The 9,724-nt window shown below is 44.6% G+C and overlaps 1 long non-coding RNA gene across 1 annotated transcript in view; it reads left to right on the top strand.

The window, feature by feature from the left end:
- The first annotated feature begins 1,703 nt into the window (after nt 1-1,703).
- The window catches only part of LOC121024612 (uncharacterized), a 23,690-nt gene continuing 15,669 nt past the window's right edge, over nt 1,704-9,724 (top strand). The window contains exons 1-2 of the long non-coding RNA XR_005787768.1: nt 1,704-1,719; nt 6,634-6,639. This is a non-coding gene — a long non-coding RNA (uncharacterized LOC121024612). The remainder of the gene's footprint in view (nt 1,720-6,633; nt 6,640-9,724) is intronic.

Genomic DNA, 9,724 nt, shown 5'->3' with positions numbered 1-9,724 from the left:
TGTTGAAGAACCACCTGGTGGGCTAGCTGCTGTGGTATATAGACTCTTTGGTCTGGAAGTACCCACCATCCTTCTATTGTCTGGCTTCCTTTTTCCTGTTGTGTACATTTTGTTTCTTGGATTGTGTACCTTGGGGAAGTTGATAGTTCTGGGGCCAGCATGATTTTTGAGGGTGTTGTCTGTTTTCCTGATGCTTGTTTAGCTGTGGTGTCAGCCCTTCTGACACTGAGTCTTTTCTTTCCTTTTCTCTTAATTTTATTTTTTATTTTTTAAAATTTACATCCAAATCAGTTAGCATATAGTGCAAAAATGATTTCAGGAGTAGATTCCTTAGTGCCCCTTACAAATTTAGCCCATTCCCTGTCTCACAACCCCTCCAGCAACCCTCAACTTGTTCTCCATATTTATGAGCCTCTTCTGTTTTGTGCCCCTCCCTGTTTTTATATTATTTTTGTTTCCCTTCCTTGATGTTCATCTGTTTTGTCGCATAAAGTCCTCATATGAGTGAAGTCATATGATTTTTGTCTTTCTCTGACTAATTTCACTTAGCATAATACCCTCCAGTTCCATCCACGTAGTTGCAAATGGCAAGATTTCATTCTTTTTGATTGCCAAGTAATACTCTCTCTCTCTCTCTCTCTCTCTCTCTCTATATATATATATATATATATATATATATATCACATCTTTACCCATTCATCCATAGATGGACATTTGGGCTCTTTCCATACTTTGGCTATTGTTGATAGTGCTGCTATAAACATGGGGGTGCATGTGTCCCTTCAAAACAGCACACCTGTATCCCGTGGATAATGCCTAGTAGTGCAATTGCTGGGTCATAGGGTTGTTCTATTTTTAGTTTTTTGAGAACCCCCCATACTGTTTTCCAGAATGGCTGCACCAGCTTGCATTCCCACCAACAATGCAAAAGAGATCCTCTTTCTCCCCATCCTCGCCAACATCTGTTGTTGCCTGAGTTGTTAATATTAGCCATTCTGACAGGTGTAAGGTGGTATCTCATTGTGGTTTTGATTTGTATTTCCCTAATGATGAGTGATGTTGAGCATTTGTTCATGTGTCGGTTGGCCATCTGGATGTCTTCTTTGGAGGAGTGTCTATTCATGTCTTTTGCCCATTTCTTCACTGGATTCTTTGTTTTCTGGGTGTTGAGTTTGAGAAGTTCTTTATAGATTTTGTATACTAACCCTTTATCTGATATGTCATTTGCAAATGTCTTCTCCCATTCTGTCGGTTGCCTTTTAGTTTTGCTGATTGTTTCCTTCGTTGTGTAGAAGCTTTTTATTTTGATGAGGTCCCAGTAGTTCATTTTTGCTTTTGTTTCCCTTGCCTCCAGAGACGTGTTGAGTTAAGAAGTTGCTGCAGGCAAGATCAAAGAGGTTTTTGCCTGCTTTCTCCTCGAGGATTTTGATGGCTTCCTGTCTTAATTGAGGTCTTTCATCCATTTTGAGTTCATTTTTGTGTATGGTGTAAGAAAGTGGTCCAGGTTCATTTTTCTGCATGTTGCTGTCCAGTTTTCCCAACACCACTTGCTGAAGAGACTGTCTTTATTCCATTGGATATTCTTTCCTGCTTTGTCAAAGATTAGTTGGCCATACGTTTGTGGGTCCATTTCTGTGTCCTCTATTTTGTTCCATTGATCTGAGTGCCCGTTCTTGTGCCAATTCCATACTGTCTTGATGGTTACAGCTTTGTAGTATAGTTTGAGGTCTGGGATTGTGATGCCTCCCGCTTTGGTTTTCTTTATCAAGATCGCTTTGGCTATTCGGGGTCTTTTCTGGTTCCATACAAATTTTAGGATTATTTGTTCTAGCTCTGTGAAGAATGCTGGTGTTATTTTGATAGGGATTGCATTGAATATGTAGATTGTTTTGGGTAATATTGACATTTTAACAATATTTGTTCTTCCTATCCAGAAGCATGGAATCTTTTTCCATTTTTTTTGCATCTTCTTCAATTTCTTTCATAAGCTTTCTATAGTTTTCAGTGTATAGATTTTTCACCTCTTTGGTTAGAATTATTCCTAGGTATTTTATGGTTTTTGGTGCGACTGTAAATGGGACCAATTCCTTGATTTCCCTTTCTGTTGCTTCATTGTTGGTGTATAGGAATGCAACCAATTTCTGTGAGTTGATTTTATATCCTGCAACTTTGCTGAATTCATGAATCAATTCTATCAATTTTTTGGTGGAATCTTTTGGGTTTTCCATATAGAGTATCATGTCATCTGCGAAGAGTGTAAGTTTGACCTCTTCCTGGCCAATTTTGATGCCTTTCATTTCTTTGTGTTGTCTGATTGCAGAGGCTAAGACTTCCAATACCATGTTTAATAACAGCAACACTGAGTCTTTTCTTCTTTGGTATCCTTTGCAGTGGGTGTCTGCTACTTCCCTCAGTTTCCACACTGCCCTTGATAGTTTTAGGATTTCTTCCTAATTTTTTATTTCTTTTCCTCCTGCTATCAAAAGTCCTCTCTCCTTGCATAGAGCCCCATGTACATGTAGAGTGGCAAAGGCACAGCCTGAGTCTGTGTATATGTTGGCCTGTTTGTCTTTACTAAGTTCCAGTGCTCTTATTAGGGCCCACAGTTCTGATCTTTGGGCTGACCATCCTTGTGGAAGGGCATTTGCTTCTATGACCTCAAAATCTGAGACTACTGAATAACCAGCATGGCTTTTGCCTTCGTTCATGAAGCTATTGCTGTCGGTGTACAGGATGAGGTCAGGATTTTGTAAGGGAGTGTCTGACAGGTCGGCTTGGGCTAGAATAGACTTCAAGTACCTCTAGACAATCACGTTGTGGGGGCCTTGCCACTGCGGGCAAGGAAGTGGCAGGATTTAGAGTTTTTATGGCTTCCAATATTATTCATGGGTTCTCACATAGCAGTCCCTGATATTGTGTCATTTGAGCATGAGTTAGCCAGTGTTTCCCTCTGGCATCCATCAAGGCAATAACAGAATGAGGAAGCTTAACACCTAGGTTTTGCCCCAATGGGAGTTTGTCTGCTTCCTTGATTAAAAGTGTGGTGGCTGCCAGGGCCCTCAGACAGGGTGGCCATCCTGCCACAACTGAGTCAGTCTGCTTTGAAAGGTATGCCACCGGTCTTTGCCAAGGTCCAAATCACTGGGTGAGAACCCCCAGGGCCACCCCATTCCTTTCATGTGTGAACAGGTTGAAATCTCATGATACCTCTGGGAGTCCCAAGGCCGGTGCCTCTGTGAGTTTTGTTTTTATGGTCTTGAATGCCTTTTCTTGATTAGGGCCCCAGAAAAGGGGTGCCTTTTCTTCCCCCTTTAGTGCCTCTTATAGAGGCCTGGCCAACTCTGAGAACCCTGGGGACCATATCCGACAGAATCATGCTGCTCCCAGGAACTCTTGGGCCTGCCATCTGGTAGTGGGAATCGGAATGGCACAGACTGCCCATTTCCTTTTGGCTCTCAGCATCCATTTGCCTTGGGTACTTTTGAAGCCCAAATATTTAACTTCCTATTGGCAAATCTGTGCCTTTTACTTTGACACCCGGTATCCCACCTCTGCTAGTAGCCTGAGTAGGGCCCTGGTTCTCTCTCAGCACTGGGTCCGCGTGGGATTGGCTAGCAGAAGATCGTCCACATATTGGAGGAGAGCACATCATAAGTCCCATCTCAGAAATCTGGTTAAGTCAGATGTCAGTGCCCCACTGAAGAATGTTGGTGAATTTTTGAATCCTTGTGGCAGGCTAGTGCAAGTGAATTGCTCCTTTGCCCCCATGTAGGTTTTCCCATTCAAAGGCAAATAGGGGTTGACTCTTAGGTGCTAGCTGGAGACAGAAAAAGACATCCTTTAAATCTAGACATATTAACCATCCTGCTTCAGAGGCTATGAGTCCTAGTAGAGTGTATGGGTTAGACAACACTGAATGCATTGTGACAACTGTTTCACTGATGGCTCTTAGGTCATGTAAAGGGCAGTAATCATTTGTCCCAGGTTTTTTCACATGCAGTAGGGGAGTATTCCATGAGGGCTGGCATTGTTTGGAAGTCCTTATTTGAGTAGCCTGCCCAAGTGTGTCTGGGTCCGCAGGCATGCCTCCTGTGGGACCATATATTGGTGTATTTTGGCAGGTTGGGCCCCAGGCTTTAGGTCAATTAATATTGGGGGGGGTGGTTTTTTGCCAAGCTAGGGGAGTTTACTTATACCCAAACTGAAGGGAATTCAGCTTATAGCTCAGGGACCACCGTTGGCTCACTGGGAGGGGAAGTATATAATCTCCATTCCTCTTCCCATGGAATCGTCAGGGACAAAATCATGGGTTGGGCTTTTTCGTTTACATTCAATTGCATCAGTCCACCCTAGGTGAAATCTATTTCTACACCCAACTTAGCTAGTAGGTCTCTACCTAACAGTGAGACCGGGCAGTTGGGAAGATACAGGAATTCATGAACTATTTGGTGACCCCCACCCCAGCTGGCATTGTCGTGGACTGCAAAATGGCTTTCAGGTTTGCATCCCAGTGGCTCCTATCATGGTGACTTCTCAAGCCGACAGAGGTGCACCTTGTGTGTCACCACAGTGTTTGGCCCCAGTATCAACCATGAAGTCTATTGTCTGGCCCCCTACCTTCATTTTGACCATGGGCTCATGGGGGCCTACTTGGATAGAGCTGGGTCTTTCCTAATCAGAACCCACTCCTGCCAGTCTGATCAGGTAAGTCTCAAGTGGTTCTGGTTGGTAGCAGCTGGGTGCAATGGAAGTGTTAGGTTTCCCTTTTTGATGGTTGGGCCATTCATTTTTCCAGTGTCCAAATTCTTTGCACCAGACACATTGATCCCGTCCCAGTGGTGCCCTTCTCTGTTCTTGAACCCCTCATGGTTTCTGTGGGGGCCCTTCCTGGAGAGAGTGGTTGCCCCAAGGCCTCAGTCGGAAGAGCTGCCTTTTGTTTCATTCTTCAGTCTGCCTCCTTTCTGGCAGTGGGATCCCAATTTACAAAAACCTTGTTGGCAATTTCAAATAGTTCAGTGGTGTTCTTTCCAGTGAATCCTTCCAATTTTTGGAGCTTCTGTCTAATGTCACCTTGGGCCTGTCCCACGAAGGCAGAATTGACCATGTGCTAGTTTTGGGGGGGCTTCTGGGTCCAATGGAGTGTAAACTCTGAAAGCTTCACATAATCTTTCATAGAAGGCAGCTGGACTCTCTTCTGGCCTTTGTAGACCTCAGGTACCTTTGCCACGTTGGTGGGCTTTTTGGTCCCTGCTTTAACCCCTGGGAGGAAGGCGAGTTGGTATCTTTCTAATCTGGCCCTTCTCACTTTAGTGTTGGGGTCCCAGTGGGGCTCCTTTTCAGGCATATCCAGTATCCAAGCCTCAACATCTAGTTGTCCATCTGGTGACTGAGTCTAGAGCCATTTTCTGGCTTCAGTGATGATTCGTCAGTGCTCTTCTGTGTTGAAAAGGGGAAGCAGAAGCTGCTTACAGTTGATCCAGGCAGGGTAGTGAGTCTGGATTATGGATTCTAGGAGATCTATCATTGCCTGTGGCTTCTCAGTAGAGCAGTGTGTGGTGCTTCCAGTTGAGGAGGTCAGTAGTGGAGAACGGTTGATAGTAGAAAACCAGTCCCCCCTCTTGTTGGGTCCCATCGGGACCTATACTCTGGGGACCCTAGTCTCCCAAAATGGCATCTGCATTGTCATTGGGGGCCTTGGCCCTTGAGCCATGGACTTAAGGTATATTCCTACCAGTTCAGGTGTTCCTGGTTGGGGCAGACTGGCTGCTGGCAGAGGCAAGACCATCAGGGGTGGACTGTCAGGCAGGCAAGGTTTCCCTCCTTCAATTGGTGGGGTGCTGGGGGCATACAGTGGTGGAAATGGAAGGACTTCTGAATTTTCTTGGAGGATAGAAGGTGGTTTTTTTCTGCTGAGAGTTCTTCTTCTCGGCTGGTGTCACTAAGATCCTACACTGTTCCTTACTATTAATGCAGAACCTGACCCAAGGAGACTTGACTTGGGCCATTTCCATCCACTGATTGATGTATGGGAATTGATTCAGGTGGCCAGGATCTCCACTATTTGATAAACAGCTCGGACTGTAAGGACATCTAGTGTGCCCTCAGGGGGCCAGCCTACACTGAACGTAGCCCATTCTAATTCACAGAGGGTGCATAATTTCCGGGGGGTTAATTTGACCCCATAGTCACCTGAAAATCCCTTTTTAAAATTCTTAATCATAGACTCCAAAACAGTTTGTTTTGAGGACTGTCTCTCCATCCTGGTATCCTAGATGGATCCCTTCCAATGTACGGTGTCACAAGACAAACAGGAAGGCAGAGGTCGCTTCATCTGCTTGGCTGCTCCCCTTGCGGGGACTTAGATTGCTCTTAGCATTGGGAGGTCAGTATAAACCCCTGACTCAGATCAGGCCTCTGTGGACCTGACTCTGCCTTGAGCCATATAAGGTCCTCATGGAATCGCAGGGTAAGACCCACTCAGGCTACATAGCCAAAACCGTGGTGCTTGGGCACTCACACACATATTCAGACAGTTTGCAGACTTCCACCCAGGACTTCCCTGTTCTATGTTGTGACTGTCGCCCAGGAGGTGACCAAACTCCCCTTCTGCCTCTAGGGTGGGCCTTAACTCAGTCTTGGGTCCCATCCTGGCAGAATTTTCTGACTCCCCCCAGGGTCCGTTAGAACGCAACTGGCAGCTGGTTATTATTGGGCCTGGCAAGGGTCAGGGTTCAGTGAAAACCACTGGTGGTGCACCTTCCTTCCCGTCTCCAGGACCGAAATGGTGGTGCCTCCGCTGGTTCTCGACAACTGTGGCGCAATGGGCCAGACGGGCTATCATCTTCCCGGCCAATGCACCAAAATGTTACTGCAAATACTGGCTCCCAGGAAGCGATAAGCGAATGCCTTGGAGATTCAGAAAAGAATCGCACTGGGGAATCAGAAAAGACTTTATTTCGCACCAGTGCTGGCCCAGTGGAGTCACCTCCAAAGGCTGAGCATCTGGATCAGGTTTTACTGGTCTTTTATACACATATGCTCCCGGGATGGGCGGGGCTAGTACAGTCAAGCTTCTGGTTCCTGACTGCAAGCTGATACAAGAGGCAAGCAGATTGCAGAAGCCAAAAACATGCAAGGAGAGTATCTGGCCTCGGACATATGGCTGCCCCTTTTTATCTGCTTTTTTTTTTTTTTTTACCAGCTTTCCTTCTCATAACAATATTAACTCTTCCAGTCCATGAACACAAGATTTAGAAGAAAGACCTAAAATAAAAAGCCTAACTTTACATCTTAAGCAATCAGAAAAAGTAGAGTTAACTAAGCCCAAAGTTACCAGAAGGAAGGACATAATAAAGAATAGAGCAGAATGAATATAATAGAGACTAAAAAACAACAGAAAATATCAATGAAACTAAAAGTTGGCTTTTTGAAAAAATAACTTGATAAATCTTGGGCTAGACTAACTAAAAAGAAAAAAAGACTGCTATAAAATTAGAAACAAAAGAGGTAACACTACATTGGATGCAACAGAAATACAAAGGATCTTAAGAGAATATTATGAACATTTATATTCCAACAAACTGGATAACCTAGAACAAGTGGATAAATTCCTCATAACATACACTCTAACAAGAATAAGTCATAAATAAATAGAAATTATGAACACACCAATAAATGAGTTAGGAGATTGAATTAGAAATAAAAAATACCCCCCCAAGGAATGTCCCAAACCTGAAATCTACCAAATGCTTAAAGAAGTGTTAATGCCAATGCTTCTAAAACCCTGCCAAAAATTTAAAGAGTTGGGTACACATCCACACTCATTCTATGTGGCCAACATTATCCTGAACCCAAAGCCAGATAAAGACATTACAAGGATATTGCCTAGGATACATGATGGCAGTGGAGTAGTGGGACCCTAGGCTCATCTGGTCCCTGGAATCAAATAGATAACTGTCAAATTATCCTAAATACCCCAGAAATCAACCTGAAGACTGAGAGAACAAACTCTACAACTAAAGGGAGAGAAGAAGCCACATCAAAGAAGGTAGGAAGTAAAGAGACATGGTTTAGGGGAGACAGGGATGGTGGGTGCTGCAGAGGGGGAGGGAGCCATGGTCATGGAGAAAGCTAAGAGAGAGAGAGAGGAGCACACAGAGGAACACACAAGGAGAACATTTCCCCAAAGCCACTAACTGAGAAAATGAGAAGGGATGCTTAAAGCCTGGAATTTTAAAAGTCAGCAAGCTCGGTTGAGATAGAGCCCTTAGGGCACTGCCCTACTCCTGGAGAGAAGGCAGGCAAACAACACAGCGCAGACTGTGTGGACAATCTGAAGAATTCCTGGGGCACACAGTGGGGAGATTATTGACTCCTCTTAGAGTGTGTCCCTGAAAGGTAGCATTCACAGAGATAACTCTCTGAGGACAAGGGAGCCAGCTGGAGCCATTTCCTGACTCTGCTCCTCAGCTTAAACACCGAGGTAACTGCTGGAAGCAAGGCAGTGCCAACACTGGCTGCCTAACTTGCTTTACACCAAGTCTCACCCCACCCCAGTGCTCTGGCAAGACTGTCCTTCTCAGTCAAACTTGTCTCAGTCCTAGCACAGTGGGCCCCTCCCCAGAAGACCAGCATAAACCCTAGCCCACACCACATCCCAATCCTGGAGTTTAAATATTTTTTTTGATGTTTATTTTTTTGAGAGAGAGCAAGGGAAGGGCAGAGAGAGAGGGAGACATAGAGTCCAAATCAGGCTCCAGGCTCTGAGCTGTCAGCACGGAGCTTGACAAGCTCAAACCCACGAGTGGTGACATAATGACCTGAACCAAAGTCAGACACTTAACCAACTGAGCCACCCAGGCGCCCCTCCAATCCTGGAGTTTTAAAAGTCAGCAGGCTTAGTTGGAATAGAGCTTGGAGGACACTGTACTGCTCCTGGAGAGAAGGCAGGCAAACAACCCAGAGGCAGACTGTGTGGAAACAGCTTTCTGAAAAAACTCGAGAGTCACTCAGTGGGGGAGGTTATTCACTCTTCTTGTAGTGCTTCCATGACAGGCAGCATTCAGGGAGACACATCTTCAGTCACAAAGGAGTAAGCTGCTGCCATTTCCCTCCCCGACAACTCAGCATCAACACAGAGCCACTTGCAGTAAGCAGCAGACTGCCAACACTGGCTGCCTAAACTGCTTACACCAAGTCCCACACACTGACACTCTAGCAGGAATGACCCTATTTTTTTTTAATTTGCAATATTTATTTATTTTTATTTTCCTTTATTTTAAATTTATGTATTTAATTCAACTTAGTTAACATACAGTGTAGTATTGGTTTCAGGAATAGAACCCAGTGATTCATCACTTACATATAACACCCAGGGCTCATACCAACAAGTTCACTCCTTAATGTCCATCACCCATTTAGCTCATCCCCACACCCACCTCCCCTCCAGTAACCCCCAGTTTGTTTTCTGTATTAAAGTCTCTTATGGTTTGCCTCCCTCTCTGTTTTTACCTTATTCCCTTCCCCTGTGTTCACCTGTTATGTTTCTTAAATTCCACATATGAGTGAAATCATATGATATTTGTTTTTCTATGACTGACTTATTTCACTTAGCCTAATGCACTTTAGTTCCATCCACGTTGTTGCAAATGGCAAAATTTCATTCTTTTTTTTTTTTTCAACGTTTATTTATTTTTGGGACAGAGAGAGACAGAGCATGAACGGG

Source organism: Herpailurus yagouaroundi, unplaced genomic scaffold, assembly GCF_014898765.1.
Source record: "Herpailurus yagouaroundi ecotype Mexico unplaced genomic scaffold, PumYag 66390, whole genome shotgun sequence".
NCBI lineage: Eukaryota > Metazoa > Chordata > Mammalia > Carnivora > Felidae > Herpailurus > Herpailurus yagouaroundi.
Note: the sequence above shows the minus strand (reverse complement) of the source record. Positions and strands in the feature narration are given on the sequence as shown.